A 21,750-nucleotide genomic window follows, 5' to 3' on the forward strand; every position below is an offset into this window, starting at 1 on the left:
TGCCTCAATCACAATGTCACGTCTCTATACTATTTTATTTTTTATTTTTTTCTATAAACTATTTTGACACCAAATTTTGAACGTCCATTCTTCTATTAAATTCGCACTAACAAAAAATATAAAAATAAAACTAAAAATATTTTTGATAAAATAAAATGATCAAAATATCCCTGAAAGTTTCAAGGGGTATTTTGGTCATTATTTTTTATCGAAAAATTATTGTTAATATTTTTTATAGGTGCGCCCCAATGAGAAGATGGCACGTACCAAATTTCATAATCAGAAAAATTGCATTAAAAAAACCAAAAAATAAAATACTTTGAGACGTCGGATCTAAAATCAAATGGTGAGTGGCTCCCTTGATAAAAAATGGAGGGGGAGGATAGAACTTCTATGTTGTAGGGAGGAACGTAGAAAGCTTTCCCAAATCTTATATCCCACCAAATCTAAAACTTGAAGCTAGACTGATTTCAATTGTCAATCCGTTCTTTATTACACCATCTAATGACATTCAAATAATCACCTTTGACAGCACATGAACTTTCCAATCTTTTTCTATAAAGAGCTTTAATCCTTGGAGAAGAACTGCAAATTCAACATATTTAACAGTGGCAATTCCAATGGTGCTAGCATAAGAGAACATAATATTTACATTTTCTAATATCATCCCCCCAATACCCGCCTTACCAATGTTACCAAATGTGCTTTCATCAAAATTAAGCTTAAAACAGCCCTGGATAGACCTTTAGGCCGTAATTTAACAATGCCCAACTTGAATAGATTTGAAAGGTTGAGAATGACATCCACTTCTGAACTACCCCACCCTTCCTTTGTAACCAGTATCAAAGGGTATGCTTAATATTGCTAACAACTCGGTCAAAGGGGTAAAATTGTCCCATCAAATCTTCAATTACGGTCTTTCCAAACTTCCTACATAATCGCACTTTTTAGAACATTCCAAGTCACAGTGCCAACCTTGGGGAAGCTCGTGAGAGCAGGTTGGGTCACAATACCCAAAACATATTGAGGCAAAGCTAGCCTTACCCCTAACTGCATAAAAACCCGTGACAAATTCTAGAAAAACAAACAATGCACAAATAAAATGGGGACTTGATTCCCTATTTTCCTTGTACATCAAACAAATATTTGGAATAATTTTTTCCCTCTTTGAAATTAAGTTATCCATAAGGATTTAATCTTGAATAGCCAAACCAAATAAAAACTTGCAGTCTATAGGGATTAGGTTATTTCTAAATATTTGCAATCTATGGTAATGACCGGCACCAACAATCATGAAAGAGAGGTCTATATACCGATTTCATAGAAAAACACATGATCTTGAGTTGGAATAGTTGCAAATGAGTAGAATGTTAAATAATCAATCTCTTATTTTTTATAAATTTCCCTATATCATGTGATAGATGGAATGCATCATAGCATACATATGCTTAAACAACAAAAGGATAATGAGTGCATATATATGCTCCCTATGGAGGATATTGTCTCCCTCCCTCAAAACACCTACTTAGAAGAATTTTTTTAGTTTAAAATTTTGGGAAACACATAATAATCACTCGATGATTATTTTTAAAAGAAATATTTGTATTTTAAGTTTTGTGATACTTAGATATAGAACTTAAAAAATTGGACAATCTCTATCCAATTTTGAAACATAAATTTATTCTAGTACATAGAGAGCTAATTTTGGAAAAAAAAAATTGCCAAGATTATTCTATGGGTTGTAAAGATTATATCATACAAATTTATGTATTTTGGCCTTGGGAGGAGGAAATCTTTTAGCAAGGAAAATTCATACACGTCCCATTTGCAACGGATTGTATGTATTATAAGGCTCGCAGTGGGCCTTAAAAAGTAGGCCATGTGCCATGAAATGTGGCTAGAGGACCAAGCCGAGGGTTGGACCTAGGCCTTGGCCATGATAAGGCTATGCCGGCCCGACCCTGTAGTTTTGTTTACGTCTTTCCAAATCTTTTAGTCCATGGACCTTTTATGTTGGGTCCGGCCAGGCCGGCCCTATAGGGACCCGAGCTGTTGCTAGGCCTAGGTGTATACATTACATGTTTCTCCCATCCACAAGATGTTTATCATATATAACTAGATTTAATGAATTCATTGTGCGATTCTCTAGGTGAGAAATTTGGTTAAAAATAAGATATTGAAAGAAATGTGTGATGGGTAATTGGAAAGGGTGACAAAGTGTCCTTTTGACTCCATAAGTGGTTAGAGAAAAGGCGTTTGAGGTTTACATACTCCGATCTCTTGACTAAGGTGACACGACCCTTATTCAAGAGAGAGTATAGCGGTCTAGGTCCAACCCTCGGGGTCCTACAATACCAACAACTGGACTATAACACTTGTGATCAGGTCATCACCATCCAATCAATTGTTGAACATGACGGAGAGGAAGTGACACCCATCTTTGGACAAATCATGTTGTGGTCGGCTCTACTCCCTCTTCATTCACTGCCAAACTAGTAATGGGAGGTGGTGGCCCTCATGACTATGGATTTTATATAACTATGAGGATTTGTCTTTAGGTCTTGGTAATGCTTAGAAAGTTCTATAAATTAAGGAGATTGTAAAATTGTTGGGGCTAGTAGAGGAAAATACCTACTACCATGTTGGGTACTCGATACATGAAGTGTATTTATATTTGGGTGTGGTTTGTATAAGGTTACAACTTTAAACAATCAAATGAAGGTGTACCTCTAAATTTTATTTTAAATATAATTTTGGTGTCAATTTTTTTTTATATGACTTGATAATCTACTTTTATCTCTAATTATAAAATTTTGAACTTTAAAAATAGTTCAAATCAAGTAGATCTATAAACACATGAAAATCTTTAGAATGGATTATTTAAATAATGTGTTGCAAGATATACCATTTTTGGGACTCAAAATCTTTTTTTCTTTTCATATTCATATTTCTCAATGATGAGATGATCAATTAGAGGGCTTTCCAATATCAAAATAATTATTTATGATGGATTTTTGAGATACACCTTGATTCTACATTTTAAAGTTGCAACAACCTTATATAAGCTTTTTCTTTTATATTTATATCATGACACTATGTTACAGTAGTGATTTTGCATTTGTTTGATCCCTGTTTGGAAGCAGAAACTTAAGTCTACAATGAATAATATAATGCTGAAATAAGTCTATTAGGAGTAGCTTTATTTGCCAGTATTGGCAAACACTGTTGTATTTGCAACATTATAAACATGGTCATTAATGTTAGACCATATGGTTTCTATTTACCTCTATTTTAATCAAATATACCCATCTTGTTAGAGTGCCACCTATGCTAAATATAATTACATCTATGAGCGTGAGTGCACTCATGCACGTTTATGAAAGAGAAATGGGGTATGTGTGTGTGAGAAAGATGTGTGTATGAGACAGAGAGAGAGGTTTGAAAAGGAAAAAGACATATACACCCTTTCTAAAATCACAATCCCAAAGAAACTCCCGGGTCCATGGGAGGAAGACCATAGAGCCCTCCAAGTTCATTGGAAAAAAATGTTTGACCTTTCTTACATTTCTCAATGTACAAATTACAAAATTTACCTTTTTTTCTTTTTTGTAATAACCCCATCATATAAATAGAATTTGAGATGTCATAATATCATAGAGATAAGAATTCAAGGGAGGTTACAAGAGCGAGAAAGAGAGGGAGAGGTCCACGGGTGAGGAAAAAAGAGACAGGAGGGGGGGCTTTTATAGGATTTCGGTGAACGAGTCATTAGAAAAGATAAAAAAAATAAACATTATAATTTGGATAATAAAAAATACGAGAAAGAATTAAATATCATTTTCTTTTAACTTGAAGGGGTCATGAGTTTCAAACCATAGGGTTATTTAAGATTGTGATTTTAAAGAGGGAGGTATATGTCTTTTTCCCACTTTTAGAACAGTAAAAGTTTTGTAGAATGGGGATGGCTTGGATTTAACTAGGCCCAACATCCATCTGAAATGGGAGATGGATTTATCATTTTACCCCTTCTTGAAATATGGTTTAAAACAAATCTCAATCATATAGGGCTTGTCAAATGTTTATGATTTTTAACATGCATTTGATTCAAATCATTTTATTGCCCTCGGTAACCAAACCCAAATATATTTCTAAATTGATGCCATTTACCTTTGGAACAAGGCGATCATAATTAATCTTGACTATTAGATGTGAAATTGGGTGGTTGTATTTATTTTATTGACCAAGCTCAAACTTAAAAAAAAAAAATTTCAAGCTTTGTGACACACCCAAACTATCAAATTTCACATCGGATGGTTGTAAGTAATTGTAACCATCTTGTATCAAAAGTAAATAATCTTATTGTATACAATCCCATTTCGAAATAATACCGTTGTGATTTGTTGTTATTAGTTCTTTGGGGTAGCAGCTATTTGATTCTTAACACACTTTAAGGGTGATTTTTTCCGAATGCTTTTGGTGTGGCCCTCAATGTGCCTTTAGTGTGAATATATGATTTTATCATGATTGGCATGTATAAAAATCTCCTCTTAATCTACTAGTACCTATTACTTATACAAAGTTATTTAACAATGCAAAACACTTCTCCCTACTCATTTGTTTAGTGCTCTTGGGCTAGGTTAGCTTGGTTTTCAAGAGAAGGGTTCGAACCCAAATTCTCTCTCTCTTAAAACCAAGTATTGCTCTCTCTCTCTCTCTCTCTCTCTCTCTCTCTAGGCTTGCAATTCCACAACTTTACTTCCTTGCAAATTGAGTTTCAATGGAGGAAGTTTCTAGGAAATTGTTTGCATGCAAGTTTTGTGAGAAACAATTTCCTAGTAAGAGCAGTCTCAATGGGCATATGCATGTTCATCCTGAGAGGCGTCTTGTTTGGTGGTATGAAAAACCTAAGAGACGCATCAAGAAACAAATCCCTAAGGAGGAGGAAGCCCACAAAGAGGAAACTTTAGATCTCACATTACGTTTATAAAATAAATAGTTTTATAGTATACAACATAAAAAAAAAAAAACGAAAATTGTTGTATGGTATATAATCCCATAAAATTTGAGGGGCTTAAGTTAAGTAGTTGTGTGTAACTTGGGGTGTCATGTGTTTGTTTAGAGGTGGGTATTGTGTTTAATGTAAGCATAAAACAACTCTTTTGTATGGACTTGAGATGAGGTGGGTATTCTGTTTAATGTAAGCATAAAACAACTATTTAAGTGTTCGTATGGACTAGAGGTGTATTTTAATTTACTTCTTAATACAAACTTCTATTTAGTGATTATGTTTTTTTTTGAACGAAAAAATTTGGACTATTTCTCGATTTATTCGTGTCATCCTTGCACCGGTCATGCTAATCTTCTCTGTATCAATCCAATTTTATCAGATGTTTTTGAATATTGTAGTGATTATGTGTAATTTTATGTATGGGATAAACTAAAGCTAGGTTGTTGCATACCTTAAGTTCTCTCTTTCTACTTAATTTCTCCCTCTTTTTTTATTAAGGTAGCTCTGCTAAATTTCTCTCTCCGTTGATTTGAAACTGCATTTTTTTTTTGTAATGGGCATTTATCTATTTTATTTAAAAAAACTTACATAAGGGGGCAATTTACCTAGAAGTAAGGTTGTAGTAACCTACACAGTCAATCTTAGTTCGATTATATAAATTTGATAATGTCTTAAAATATATAGAACCATTTTAAAGAATATGCCAAATTTACACTACACAATTAATATAGATGGTGTAGAACACCACAACTTTATATCTACAAATAAAGTTGTTTTTTTTGGTAACTCAGTGGGTAAGACAAACCCCTACCTGTTTTCAAATAGTACAATGTCTCGATATTGAATAGAGACTGTCCAATTTTTGGAGGACAAGATCTAAGTACTAAAAAACTAAAAATTCAATTTTTTTTTCTTTTTAGAACAATAAAGGAGTTGCACAGTATGTGACCAATTCCATCTCCCACTTTTCACTTGTGAGGCCCAAGGGCCATGGGACTATAATTAGAAGAAACCATACATTCACTGTACAGAGGTATTTAGGTACACTACAGATAACACGACTCAATCTAATTTTTGAAAAATTCTCCATTTTTTAAAATAAAATCTTGAACGGCTAAATTTCCAAAATAACGTAAAAAAAAAGCAATGGGATACTGCTATATTTTTCATTTCCTACAAAATCTTTTAAAAAAACTTCTAAAAATCACTATTAATTTATTTTCTTTGTTAATTTTATAAGTTGTGTGCATTAGTCATGGCTCATTGAGATATAACACGTATTGATGTCGTTATATTAATGGATTACTTATATTGTGAATCAAATTTTTTTAAGTTAATATAATTACCCTCCTTCGCTTATATTCACAAACACATAAAAATATATCCTTATTATTAACTCCTTTTGTTTTCTAGATAAAAGATAAGGTTACATAGGAATGAAACTTGAGACGTTATGCTATGAAAAACCCATCAGCTACTTTTTTACCTAAGCCCGATTCCCAACTCCATTTGCTGCTTAAGTACAAAGTGCACGGTTTTTTCACTTAATAAGTTTAGACCTCCATTTTCTTTGGTTCTAGCTCCTCTTTTTCAAGATAAACATATCAAAATACGCTTAATATTTTAACAATTTAACAATTAATCCGTTGTGAACTATTATAACTCATTGTCGTATGCATTTTGAAAATGGGTTGGGGTCTTGACGGTAGTATTAATAAACCAGTTTTTTGACTCTATTCTCATTAAAGGGTAGGGGTACAAATTCCCACCAACTTACTCTTTATTTTGTTTTATGCATTTTGATGGGTATTTTTTAAATCAAATCAAAAGACATGAGTAAAATGTCAAATAGTTTATCTAATGTGTATTTTGATAATTTCCCTTTCTTGATTTTTGATACTAAATTTTTTATTTAACAATTTTTTGCTGTTACGCAAATTGTCATGTTCTACATCTCATCTTATCCGTCCATTTCCAAATGCAATATGTCGTAATCCATCAGGATAAATCCTCATTTCTTAAAGAAAACATCAACGGTATTGTCCCTTTCACATGTTTTTTTCTTTGCCAAATCCATTATCATAAAGTGTGACCATAGAAACCTTGGGACCCAACATTGTCAAAAAAACAAAAAATAGAAACCTTGGGACCCTCTCAGTGGTTTGATGGTTAGGGTGCTGAGTCCATCTCAAGTTGGTAGCAATGCTAGAATCTTAGTTAATATTCCCAATGAGAGACAAAACAAAAGAGAACAAAAAAAAAAAGGAAAATAATAAGGTGTATTTATGATTAATAAGAAGGTTTTCGCTACTGACTATCTCGAAAAAATATTTTCGCTTTTGTAAGAGCATCTTATGCATTTAAATCCCATCATAAAACAGAATGACGGATCAAGATTTGTATAATCGACTTCAATTAATTAGAAAAGAAAAAAGTTTATATAAGGATGCAACCTTATAAGGTAGAACTACGGATGCACCTCAAAAATCCATAAAAAAAAGTAGTTTTAATGTTGAAAAAGCCCTTGATTGATCGTCTCGACATCGAGATATATAACCATAAAAAATAAAAAAAATTTAAGTATTAAAAATAATGCAGTTTACAACATATTATCTACAACATCCATTTTCAAGATTTTCATGTTTATAGATCTACTTGATTTTAAGTATTTTTGAAATTTAAAATTTCATAATTAGATATAAAAATAGATTTTGAGATAACTCTAATAACATTTTACATCAAAATTATATACCATGATAAATTTTGGAAGTACACTTTACATCCGTAGACCAACTGCACCGATTAGAAAAAAAGCTTTCACGATGATGATTATAAAGCCTTCTTATATCCATCGTTGATGTGGTTTTCGCTATTTGTAAGTTAGCAATTTGGCATAGAATCACAATAGGGATTGTGCACTTCAACATGTTGTGTGCATGGTACATGATATATAGACAAGTCATCCACCATTGATCCTTATCAATGGATGGTAGAGATGATTTACTGTTTTGTTAAAGGACTTAAAGAAGTTAAAACACCGCTCGATCTCGACCGCCGATTGAGAAGATGGACAGCCTTTATGTGTATCCCACATCAAAAGCAAAAGAGAGAAAAAAACTAGGCTAGGCCTCATCCTTGCTGCCCCTGCGAACGCCTGAGCCGTAATGCCGGTGGTAGTATCTCGACTGTACCAAACACCGGCGGTGGGAGTTCCGCCGCCCCCTCTATCGCTGCTGCTGCCACTTCCATGCACAACCTCTTCCCGACATCTTTTGCCATACACCACACCCCCACCCTCCCCATACACAACACCTCTTTCTCATCCTCCACCTCCTTCCTTACCCTTTCATCCACAAGCCCCATTACGCCATCATCCACCACCCTCTCTTGCAATTCATAGAAGTCTCCATGAGCCATCTCCCCCCACCTCCGGCCCATTAAAATTTCAACCACCAAAACCCCAAAATTATACACATTTTTGCCCTGTTCATCCTCCTCCTCCCATTTCCGAGCCCACCCATTGGAACCCCGGCTCGAGCCTTCAAAACCACCGAACCTGGGTGCGAACCTTCGATCCAAGAAAACGGTGGAGCCATCGAGCCTTAGCCCCAACACCCGTGGACTACAATTGCGGTGGAGGTGTGCGAGCGCACGTGCTATACCCGCCACCACGCGCCTGCGCTCGACCCATGTGAGGCCTTCGGGGGAGAATATGAGGTCGTGTATGGTTCCTACAATGCACGAGCGGTCGAAGGCAAGGAAGGGGCCGGCGGCACAAAGGCCCCGGAGGCGGAGTATGTTGGGGTGGTGTATGGTTGAGAAGATTAGGGCTTGGTTTGTAAAGCTTGTGGGATTTGGAGGTTTGTTCAGGGTAAGGCAGGTTTGGTCTTGGAGTGTGGCTTCCCATGTTGATTGGGAAGTTTGAAGGGTGAAGTTTTGTGAGGCTTCTTTCAGTTCTTGGTAAGAGAAGCGCCTTATGTAATCAGGAACTTTGAGCTTAAGCTTTTTCTCTGGTTTAAAGGCATTAATGGCCTTCAAAGTAGCTTTCTTTACAATGCATTTGCAGCGATTTACAGGCATTTTGGTGGGTCTTTTTCCTTCTTTTCCCCTTTCTCTCTGAGAATCTACACTCTGGTTTTCTTCAATTTTGGTTTCGATTTCTTCTTCCCAATCTAAAGCCATAAGGTGAGTTTTTTCTTCTTTCCAATAAACCACACTGTAATTCTCAAGTAGGGTGTTTTCTTCTTTCTCAGAAGACATGAAGTGGTTTTCTAAAAGTTGGGGATTTTCTTCTTCTTTCTCAGAAATCAAAAGCTGGTTTTTTGTTGGTTTTGCTTCGAAGAAGCATTCCAGATGGGATTTGTCGAAATCTCTGACTCCAAGACAAAAGATTGTCTCTGGATTTCGAGTTCTAAGGAGCAAGAGCTTCACATACCTGAGAAACCTTGATATCTCCCCAAATGAAGGCCGAGCTTGAGCTTCTTTTTGCAAGCATCTTTGCAAATACTCCCAAACCAGAGAAGGGCAAGAAGAAGAGGATGAAGAGTTTCTCTGTTTTTGAAGTTGCAGAACCTGAGACCATAGAACACCAAAAGAATAAACATCCTTTTCTCTTTGAAACCCACTAGTTTTCTCACATTTGGTTTCCTCAAATTTACAGAGGAGTTTCACCCTGCCATACCCTTCTTCTCTGAAACTTTTTATGGCACTAGGCTCAAACATTACGTTCGAAGCGGAGAGATCGACTTGAATATATGTTTTCTGACTGTGTAGATATTCCATTGCTCTAGAGATCTGGAGAAGGCAATTGATAACAGCTTCGAGGGTCATCGATTTCCCCTGTATTTGAGTTGAGAAATCAGAGTTCAGAATCTCCATGACCAAGTAGCATCGATCCCCATCGAAACTGATACCAAAAATCTGAACCAGAAATGGGTTTTGTAAAAGACTAAATCTAAAGACCTCATTCTTCACAGTCTCATAGAGTGAGAAACTCAGTTCTTTAATGGAGACCTTCACACCCAGCCATGATACCATGTTCTTTCTCGTTCTATGCTTTAATTCTCTGATTTCAATTTGAGGCGGTCCATGGTCATGGAGAGAGGAAGGTGAACAGTACCCTCTCTCAAGTTTTTGATAGAGAGAGCTCGCCAAAGAATACTCATCTCTGCAATGCCCCAAATTCTTCAGAATCTTGTTCTTCTCTCTCTTCTGCATTTTCGCCTGCAATCGAAGAACCAGGTGCTTCTTATCTGAAAATACTTCATGGGTTCTACTCAAACTTGCCATTTCTTCTGCAAAATCAGCCATTAACCTGGTAAAACGCACACGGTAGGAAGTAGCAGGAGCTTTTGTTTCATCAAGAGAACAGAGCTCAAGGGCAAGTAAAACACAGAGCAGGTCATGGACATGGAGAGCATGGGCTTCCCCAATGGCCGCCATTGTTGCAGAGTGGGAGAGCCAATCAGGGTCAGAGAGAGTTCGTAGCCATAGGTCTGCCTCTCTGATAACTCTGTAAAGCTCTTTCCAGGCGCCATGAAAGCTTGTCTCTGAGGAAAAGGAGAAGAAGCTCCGTGAGAGCTTGCAGGAAAAGGCACTGCACAGGTACTCGCACTGTGATCGATTGAAGTTGGGTTTTTTTCTCTTGTGGAAACGAGCTTCTTTGAAAGCGTGTTGGGCCAGTTTGTGAAAGTCCATGAAAGAAACTATGAAATGGGTTCTTCTGGTTCTTCTTCTTATGTCTGGATTTTTGTGTTTAGAAGAGGGAGCTAGGTAAAAGGGTCTGTCTGGTTCTGCTCCTAATGGTCTTGGATTTTGGGTCAGAGAGAGATTATATAATGTAGAGAGAGAAAGTGGGTTGTTGCGTTAGAGAGAGATTTGTTGCAGGGGTGGTATTGGATCCGGATATGACTTGAGACCTAGACCTGATCTCGATATGGTTTTAAAATAGGACCCCACAGGTCGGGTCTGGGTTTAATCATGGACCCGAATAGTATTCAGGTTGGGGGTTGAGCACATATCATTTGTGCTCTATCGTTAATCTTTTGTAAGAGGAGATATAAAATGGGTTTGCCCAAGTTTTAGAAAATCCCTTCGGGATCTGAATTGTTTGATTTAGATCGAGAACTATTGGGGCCAAACCAATTCATGCTAAATATTGGTGGTTGTTCCCCTGTGATCGGGAATCATGGGGGATGAACGAATTCTCATTAAATATTGAAAACAGGCTGGTTCTCCCTATGAAACGAAAAGCTATTTGACCAAACCAATTCTATTTTTTTAATGTTTTGAGAACTTAAAATAAGTTTGTAAAATACAAGTTGTTATTTTTATACTTGAAAATTACAATCAAAGTCGGTCCACACGATATTTTTTTGATAAAATTACCTCTCGGTTCAAATATTATATGATGTCATTTTCGAACCGTTTTTTTTTTTTTTCAAAACTTAAGTTGCAGTTTTTTTTCTTTCAAAACTTAAGTTGAAGAAATTCTCAAACTGTTTTTTTTTTTGAAAACTTAAATTGCGGTCGGAGGTTGAAATTCTCATACCACTTTTTTTTTTCAAAACTAAAAAATATTCAGAGTGTAATTTTTTCAAAACTTAAGTTGAGGATGAAATTCTCATACCATATTTTGTTTTCAAAACTTAAATTGCAGTCGGAGGTTGAAATTCTCGTACCACTTTTTTTTTTTTTTCAAAACTTAAAATCCCCATAGCATAACTAAGTTTTGCGAAAAAAAATAAAAATACAAAAGAATTGCAACTTAAATTTTGAAAAAATGTAAGTTTTTTAAAAACTTTAAATGATTGTCAATCTACCAATCCAAATCAAAAAATCCTGATGGGCAATCTGAATAAGCGATGCCCATTATATTTCCATTTTGAGTTTTTAAGAGAGAGATGCGTGTTTCATATGGGGAGAGATGGTTCAGGTACCGATCTGGTTTTTTGTGTTAGAATCTTAGAGAGATAAAATTTGGGTTTGAGTGTAGTGAGAGAAAAATTGTATGTTTTGTTTTCTTGTTTAAATACAATTGAGGAGTGACTTGAGAGAGAGAGAGTCTTAAAGGGCCTGCCGCATGCCTGTGGGTCCCATAACTTTAGCCATGACACCGGATTGATTTGATTTTTAAACAAGCGCGGGTCCAGATTCAAAATATAGAAAATAGAGGAAATTATGCAAATATTGTTTCCACGTGTTATCACCGTCCAATCAACGGATAGAGGGCAGAAAGGGCTATACGGGTTGATATGACAAGTGGGTTTGTCCGATTCTCTCACATCAGCGTCCAATGAGGGGAGAAAGGGCCATACCCTTTGATATGACAAGTGGTTTGTCCGATTCTCTCACCATAGAAAATTATTATCGTAATATTTCTATGGTCAGGTCCATCATAGTCCCCATGCAAAATATAAGACCCCTTGTCCCAGGCCCATCTCATTGCTGGCCTTGTCCTAGGCCCATCTCATTGCCGGCCTTACTTTTGCCTTATGTTCTTTTGTTGGCTGAGTTGGAGTCGTAAGTCAGTGAAGTTTTGGGCCTCTATGCATTTGGTGAGATTGGCTAAGGCACTTAGCGGTAGTATTGCCGAACCTCATAATGATTGCCGTTTCATCTAATGACTTAAAATGTATCATAAAATTCAAAAAATTTTAAAACTTGTGTAACTTTCGGCTCATACTTTGGCATACCTTTAGTTGCCTTATCTCCTATCCAGCACTCAATGATGAATGTATTGTAACCTCATCATACAAAAAACAAAATAATCTTCTTCTAAGTAATCCATCTTACCACTGTATCAAAGTCAACTCTTTCTTTCTTTTCCTTATTTTTATTTTTATTTTTTGCATCCAATTTTTTTTATGGGGGGATCACATGTAGCATAGAGCATGTTTTACAAATATTTAGTATGCAATGCTTTGTTTCACTGTCAATCTTGTTGTTTGGTATGGATTGAAGCGACCCCCACCTTGTTTTCTAATTTTTGTATCATGTTCATGTTGCTCAATTAACATAATAAGGGTAACCATCCCTTCTTTAATTTTATTAGTTCTATATTTTTATTTCCTGTCATATGTCTTTCTAAATAGGGGAAAAGTATTTTATATTTAAAAGGATCAAAGACAAAACAAGCACGTGAAGGCGTAAATTTCAAGGGCCCTTTTCTTGTATTTTCTATGCCGCTCGAGCATATTACGGTCAGAGTTTTTATGTTCTTGTAGGATTATATTGTCTATTTACTCCCTCGAGTAAATCTCGGTCTAGGAGAGTTTTCGAGACCCAAAGTATTGGACTGATTTCACAGGTTCTATTTTGAATCTCGTCATCTGGAGTTCCGATCCTAAAAAGTTCCAAGCAGTGTAGAAAAAATTGAACTAGAACAATTAGTCTGATATGGGCCCAAAAGCGGTTCAATCGTTATAATCGAAAAAGTCCTAGTCAGTCAAAAAGGTGTAAAAAATTTTTATAAAAAGTTAATAACATATAAAAAGTATATTTAAAGATGGGAAAAGTTTCTATAGAGCCAAAGCTCTACACCATCAAATTAGAGCTCACATCAAAAATTTCATTAGAAGAGGTTGTTTTGATGCCCAAATATCCTTAAATTGATCATCTCGACATCAAGATGCATAAACATGATAAAAAATGGATTTGAAGTATTGGAAATAATGCATCTCGTAGTGCGGTTTTGGACAGTCAATTTTCAAAATTTTCAAGTTGTCATATATCTGTTTGATCTACACTATTTTTTAGGCTTTAAAATTTATAATTAAATATAAAAATATATTTTAAAGCTATCAAAAAGATTTATAGTATTAAAATAACTGTTCTCGGCACTATTTGAAGATACGCTCTAATTTGATTGTTTAGAGCCTCGGCTCTATACAAAACGCACCCTTTAAATAATGATTAAGCGAAACACATCTAAATATAAAAATTAATGAAAAAAAATAGATTTTAAAGAATTGATTTTTGTTCAAGGGTATTTTTGAAAGTTTTTGAAAACTTGAAAAAATATAAAAATAAATATTAATAGCCAAAGCAATTTCCAATATTTATCATAATGATGGAAAAACATTAAAAAGTACATTACAAACAAATCCTTTATTTTTCAAAATTTTATATAATCTTTTTTCAATGGCCGATCTAACCGAGAGGTTATCGATAAGACTGCTGCCCCATTTTTCCTCCAGTGATCCCAAATTGCCATTAAAAACAAAGCATGTTTGTTTCAAAATGGGAGATTTTTTAGTAGGCTTTATTGTAAATAGTGTTTAAAAACCGGTGAGCCGAACCAGCCACCCAGTATTCCAAGTTGAACCCGTCATGTTGGTTCGTCTGACTTGGCCATTCTAATAATAAGAAACAAAAAGCAATTGCAAAAATAAAATAGAGAAAATATTGAAAAAAAAGAAAGAAAGAAGATTTAGAATCAACTGTTTGATTTTACATAATAGGTGGTAAAAATCAAATCGAAAATCAACAATTTAATATAAAAAAGCAATTTGGGAAGAAAATAGCAAAAAAAAAAACACAAAAACTGATCTTTGAGATTTTTACTTTGATTAAAAAAGCTTTATTAGGCTTTTGTAGATCAATATCTTAGAAACGTTTTGAAACAAACTTGAATGAAATTGCTGAAAATTGAGAGAGAATTATGGATTTTCAATTCTGAGTTAAAAAAACCCCTAAAATTCGGAAATTCAAGTTCTTCTGCTTTGCTTATTGGTACAACTTATTTGATACAACAAATTGCTACAATGTTTTTGTTTTAGGGGTAAGTAAATTGCTATAATGGTTAAGTAAAGAACTTCAACAATTTGAAAAGAAACTTCAAAGCATTCAGTTGAGAAAATTGCAAAAAATCGATGAAACAACGGATCAAGGGTTTTAAGGTAAAAAATGGTGTGTGCACTTTATCTCTCAATCTCACCAGTATATTTTTTATCCTAAAATGTTTCTGGAGCGATTGTAAATCAATTAGATGAATGATTTGAAACAAATTTAAGATGATTTGATGAAAAAATGGGAGAGATATGGAATTTTTAAGTTTGAGTTCCTAAGAATGAGAAAGAGAGAGTGTGGTTTTGAGTAAAAAAATGTGCTTCGGAAAAAAAAACAAAGGCCTCAAGCTATCAGCCCAATGTTGGGCTTAATTTTTAGAAGGGAAAGAAATGTATTTCTTCTACATGCTCTCTTTCATCTATCTCTCCCATCCTCACATACCCATTTGCCATCTCTAAATGGTCTCTTCGTGCCCACGGATTCACACACTCTCAACCGCGCATCAATCCCAAATTCTTTGTGTATATATTTTCTATCTCTCTTTAAACTTCATGTCAATGTTATCAAATTCATTCGCTTCGGCCGAAGCTTTTAGATTTTAGACATCAACAAAAGAGAAGTGAAGCCTGGTGCTGACGTTTCGATCAGATTCGGACCATTTCAGGTTGCTTCAATAAAATTTAGACCGCTTCGAGTTTGCTTCGGCCAACAAAGAAATAGTTATATAGATGTATTTTTTTATTTTAAAATTTTCCATTATTTGTATAATATTATATGGGAAATACCGTTGTTAGACCCTCCCACACCCATGTGTGTAGGACTCCAAATGATCTTCATTAAATTTGCCATAGATGTCTAGAAAAGTCAAGTCCCACACCCATGTGATAACTTTTCTAGAGATCTGTGCCAAATTTAATAGTGATCTTTTGGGGTCCTACACACATGGGTGTAGGAGGGTCTCATAAGATCATTACTCATATTATATATATAAATATCTAATTTATTTATACTATTTTTTTAAAAAAAAGTCTGAAATCTTCTTCCAAATCGGCTAAAATACTAAATTAGTTCATTTTTCTCACAAAACCGAAAAAGACTCCAAAACGAATCTGACAACATTGTTTCATATACCTATATCATCCCTCTAAAAGGTCTCATGATCCCTAATTTATACCAAACCAAATGATCTTCTCTCTCTCAACTTATCTGCCTATATCTTCTCTCTAACATGCTTCACTCTCATACTCATGGATTGGTGACCTATCTGGTGCTAATTGAGAGAGGGAAAAAGCTTATATATAAGGATGCAATCTTATAATGTAGAACTACATATGCACCTCAAAAATCCATCAGAAAAGGTAGTTTTAATGTTTGAAAAACTCTTTGATTGATCATCTCGACATCAAGATGTATAACCATGAAAAATAAAAAGATTTTTAAGTCTCAAAAATAATGTATTTTACTACATATTATCTACACCGTCCATTTTCAAGATTTTCATATGTTTATAGATCTACTTGATTTTAATCATTTTTTAAATTTAAAATTTTATAATTAGATATAAAAATAGATTTTGAGATGATCCTAAGAACATTTTACATCAAAATTATATACCATGATAAAATTTGAAGGTGTACCTTACCTCTACACCTACGGATGCATCCGTGTATGCCAACTACACCCTTGAGGGAGAAGGGGAGAGAGAAAGAAGGGAAAAAGGTGTACCAATTTGATGACTCGTCATAATAAGACTAATATTTTGTGAGTTGTATTATGAAAATATTTTAAAATCAACATAAAATTCTTTTAATTTTTTTTTGTCTTGTTCTATTTTTGTATCTAGATACTTAGCTAGCAAGTTTTTTTTTTTTCCCTTTAAACGTTAGAATCTACTTAAACTTTTTATTTATAATTTTATTGTTTTATTTTAAATTGATCTCATAAAAGTAGAGAGACCTTTATTGGTAGTATGTTCGTTTTTTGCCATTTTAATTAGAGCCCACAAAATTTGCAGGCCCCTCCCCGGGGAGGGGGGGGAGAAGAGAGAGAGAGAGAGGAGGAGATTTTAGGTCTACTAAAGTTTAAGTTAAAAGATTTATCTTATATTAGGGAGGTTAAAAAAAGTTGGAAATTAATATCATATAAGAGAAGGCATATGTACTTCATTTTACCTAATGGTTGTGGAGCCATCCACATAGAAATGTGGGGCCTCTAGCAAATAAAAATTTGAAAAAATAAAAAAAAATTATATGCGAAATGTGGGGCTTATAGTAAAAAAAAACTTTGAAAAGATAAAAACATATATTTATATTAAGTGAAAAATTATTTGGAATTGGCTAATCCTTGGGGGAACTAGTTAGCAATATTTAGAGGAAACCGGACCGGTTCTCCTGAAAACCGATCGGAATCAAGTGAGTGCCAATCCAAAACAGTATTTTTCTAAACACTAGTGTTCATTATGCAACATGAACAATCAAATGCCTGAATGTAAATTTTCAAGATTTTTCGATTGTGAAGGCACCCCATGCACAAATTTTTTTTAAATAGTAGTGTGAATGCACACATGCACCTATTTAGGAATGCAGGTCAAACTTAAATGGCAATGGCAAACATCATTAAGGAAGAGTCACAAACTCATAAATAATAAAGTTCTTTCATGTCCTTGAAAGATTTATGTAGAAAAAGAATCCAAGTTAAAAGGAAATTTGATTTCCTTTTTACCACCATGCTATTATCTTTCTCCACAATAACGAAGAAATAAAAATAGGGATTGTATACTATGAGATCATTTGTCTTTGTTATAAAGATGTCGTAACTATTCATCATTAGATGTTAAATTAGGTAGCTTAGGGTATGCTATGAAATTTAATTTAATTTTTTTGTTTGAACTTTGAGTCTAGTCAAATACATACTTATAACCACCCAATTTGAAATCGAATGGACATGAGTGATTATGATCTTTTTGTACTAGAATTAAATGGTCTCTTTGTATACTTTTCCATCAAAATATGAAAATGAGAGGTCACACCATATTAGTGGAGCTATAAACTTTAGGGAGCTTTTATTTTAGTAAGAGAGAAAATAAAAAGAGGAAGTATGCACACCATTTTGATAGGAGAGTATTCTCTTTACAATAAAAAGTAACAAATCCAAATTCCACATGCTCAAATAAAGTAATTGTATTGGACATGGAGGCTGTGAAATAGGGTCACACCATATATTTTTTGTGCTATGGAAGACCAACCATGCAAAATGCACCATCAAACATCATTGAGCCTCTACACAAATGGGCTAGGCTTTCTCTTTCTCCTTTTGATTCTTAAAACACAAGTGAAGAGAATATCTACATATTTAAGAAAGATTTCCTTACGCTATCATCCACTCTTTTTCTACAAAATCCTAATTCTTGAAGAACAAAATGACTAATTTTCCTTTTATGATTTTTTAATTAATTTTCCTATATCGCCCTTAAAACTTTCTTTTGCTTAGTTCTCTTCAAGCTCAATAGAATGATGTTCAATTGCATCTTTGAAAGCTTTGACTTCCTTAACGAGCTACTCCATATTCTCCAACTAATCCATTTGTTTCTTGATCGTTAGTCTCCAACCTTCTTCAGTAATTCTCAATCCTTTGCAATAACATTACTTGTGACTATTAGTTCATGATCAGGTTTCCTCCTTGATAGTTTCATGTTTGGGTTTTTCTAGTCAGCCTTTGGCTTATCTCATAAAGCTTGCTTTTATATGTGACGCTTCCGTGAGTCCTCGAGGTGTTAAACAACATGACAAAGACCTTTAGATTTTCAGAAGAGATTTCACTTTGTTGCTACTGCAACCTTTTCCGAAAAAATAGTCGAGTTTTCAAGCGCACTCATCATGCACTCCCATGGTGTGGGATCGATCATCATGCCTCCACATAGCATGGCATCCTGCTCTTTCATGAACCCATCTATCAGGCCTTCACTTGGCATTGCACCCATGAGGGCTGATCCTTCTTAAAACTCTTCTTTCTTCATGCCTCTCATGGCATATTTTTTCCTTTAAAAACAATGGACCCATGTGACTCCCCAAATTTCTTGACCTTCTGGGATGTTTCCTTCAATCACATGATCATATAAATTTTTCGCTCCTAGTTATCTTAATTTAACTTAAGAAAAATATTTGGTCAGCTAGACGACCCATGCGTCGTTGCTGTTTTTCAATGGATTTAGAATCTGAATCTAGAGTTCCAAATGTAGATCTGATGATTTTTTAAGAATCAAACTGAAAGTCTTAAAAGTATAAAAAGTAGACTATTTTTCAAGGATAAAAAATCATTTTTTTTTTTTTTTTTTTTTTCACATTCATGATTGTAGTGGTCTAAAAGATAGACTTGCAAAATTTTAGATCCAAAATACATCTCCAATATATATTTGTGGAGGGTAGACTCACTGTAACAAATATATTCCCAAACACATCTAAATCCTACCCTTTAACTTATTGTGGTTTCTTTTGCATACCTGCACTATGGCAAAAGTCTATAACATCTGAGATATGAGACCAATTAACTATTGAGTCTATGACTATAGTAGCATAGAGGCCCTCAACTCTAGCAGCCTATAAACATGAAAAAAAATCCTTTCAACAAAAAAAACTACAAGCATGAAATAAGTCATATGGCTTGCTAATCTGCTGCTTCAATGAACTTGGTAATGCTTCCTAAATTGAAAAAGCTCATTGGATTTGGATGAAAATCGAGCCAAATAATTCGACTCAATGTTCAAATGAAAGTTTTTCAGAAAAAAATTTATTGAACATGCCAGTGTTTAAAAAGTTGTATCAGCCCAGCGAACCAGCCATCCAGAAAATCAGTATGGATTGGTGAATTGGACCAATTTTTTGGTGTGACAATCAGTTCATAGAAATAATAAAATAAACAATATAGCGTGGGGTTCACTAATAGAATTCGGTGAGTTTGTAAGAACCAGACCGTTTCTCTGTTCTGACAATGTTCTGACAAGGACAGCGTTAGTCTAGACCAATCCCCCAGTCACGATTGGCTATTCCCGATCCAGGTTAATGATTTGTTTAATAAATGAGATTTCAAAGTCACAGCTCATCCACGGTAGGCCTAACAAAATTGGCGAGTAAATTGTTATTGAACAAAAACCATCTAACCTTAATTGCAGGTTGATAACATGTCTTTAAAGAGCAATGATCTAATGCAACGGTTGTATCATAGTATAATGCAACGACAGTTCTAGAAAACCATATTTGTGGTTTTTGTATGACCCCAAATTTTACACACACACTATCTTCATCTCAATAATCAATCCCCCCGCAAAAAAGGTTCAATTTGGACCTTAGATATGGTCAAAATGAGTCCACTCCAAAAACAAATATAGACCATTCATTTTGTGAATTTCAAGATCTTAGCCTTTATAAACTCAAAATCATTTTTTTCTTTATTAAAATTGTTATAATAAAGCCATCCAAAAAAATTGGAAATGAAAAAATCCTTCTACGACCTAGATCTAAGCATCTCACCAAAATGAACGGAAATACTTTCTAGGTTGTGTTTTCAATTTTTTCTTTTTTTGTGATTGTTCATTAAAATAAAAAGAGTATATATTTCAAAATTTGGATCAAATAAATAGCCATAAGATGATTTTTTAAGGTTGTTGCATCATATTACCATACAATAGTTGCATGAAATCATTGCCCGTCTTTAAATATTTCAATTTTCATTGGTTTACTATTTTGACTCATGGAACTAAAATTGAACGACATAAAGGAATTCGCAAAAGATATAGAATGGTATATCATCTACACATGGGGATGGCCTTGGGTCGACCCAATCCGGGTCGGAGTCCAAGTTTTGGACCCAGTGGGCGGGGTATGGGTCCAAAACCCTGAATTGTGCCAAATCCAGGTTTGGTCCAAGTCAAAAATCCTAAACCGTGATGGATCCAAGTATGGTTCGGGTCCCGGTTGACTCGACCAGAACATATGTAAACTCACACACACATACAAATATATATAATATTGCTTGATATATATAATATTTTGATAAATTTGCCTTTATATGACGCGTGTTTGTGTATGAAAATATTTTTTCAACATGGTTTTGTTAAGTTCTAGACCCGGACCTGAACCAAGTCAAGTCAGTCCAAGTTTTGGGACCGATCAGTCGGGTCCGGGTCCGAAACCCTGGACCCGAATTGCATCTAGGTTGGTTCTAGGTCCAAGTCGACCCGGACCAGACCCGACGCATTGCCACCCTACCTACACAATACCCTCCAAAGTAGCAATTAGCATAAATGAGTTCACACGGTGAGTATTTGTTCTGATTTTAGCATGTAAATTTTTTTGCTCATAGAAATAACAAAGTATACGAAGTTCAAAAAGAAAAACAAGTAACAAGGTATACATACAACATCAGAGCAATGCGACTCCCAACAACAACCATGTCTCCATCCATTATGAAGGCATCAAATTCCACCACAATTCTCAAAATCAATATATAACTTAAGTATTCAATTCCAGCTTACAAAATTTCAAAGCTTCGATGAAGACATCATTTTTAGTACAAGCCATCGGATGCGAAATCTGACAACTAGGGGTGCTTAACTCAATTTGAAAAAAAAAATATTTTGATCTTTGTGCTCAATCAATCACACACAAGCAGCTCAATTACATATTTGATGGTCAACAGTGATTTCAACCTCCCTATGTCAAAAATAAATGGTCGTATTATGTGCTTTTTTTTTTGGCACGTGTAGTGCACATGGGAATATTTTCTTTAAAGTTTTTTCACATGAAAGAACTGCACATGAGATTAGTATTAGAGTTTTTTCACACCAACTGTTCCGTATGCATCCAATTGATGCGAAAAAAGTTCCATACCAAATCACATTCAATTTTTTCATGTGAAAATACTTTCAGGAAAAAAATTTAAAACGTACCAAATGTGCA

The 21,750-nt window shown here is 34.6% G+C and overlaps 1 non-coding gene across 1 annotated transcript; it reads right to left on the reverse strand.

Annotated features, from left to right (window-relative positions):
* Positions 1-5,302: 5,302 nt before the first annotated feature.
* LOC148781090 (U6 spliceosomal RNA) lies at positions 5,303-5,401 on the reverse strand. Its single transcript, XR_016039806.1, has one exon. It is a non-coding gene; the product is annotated as a U6 spliceosomal RNA (small nuclear RNA).
* Between the last annotated feature and the right edge of the window lie 16,349 nt (positions 5,402-21,750).

The sequence above is a fragment of the Amborella trichopoda genome, chromosome 8 (genome assembly GCF_054954075.1).
Source record: "Amborella trichopoda isolate Santa Cruz 75 chromosome 8, AtrichopodaSantaCruz75HAP2 v2.0, whole genome shotgun sequence".
Lineage (NCBI taxonomy): Eukaryota > Viridiplantae > Streptophyta > Magnoliopsida > Amborellales > Amborellaceae > Amborella > Amborella trichopoda.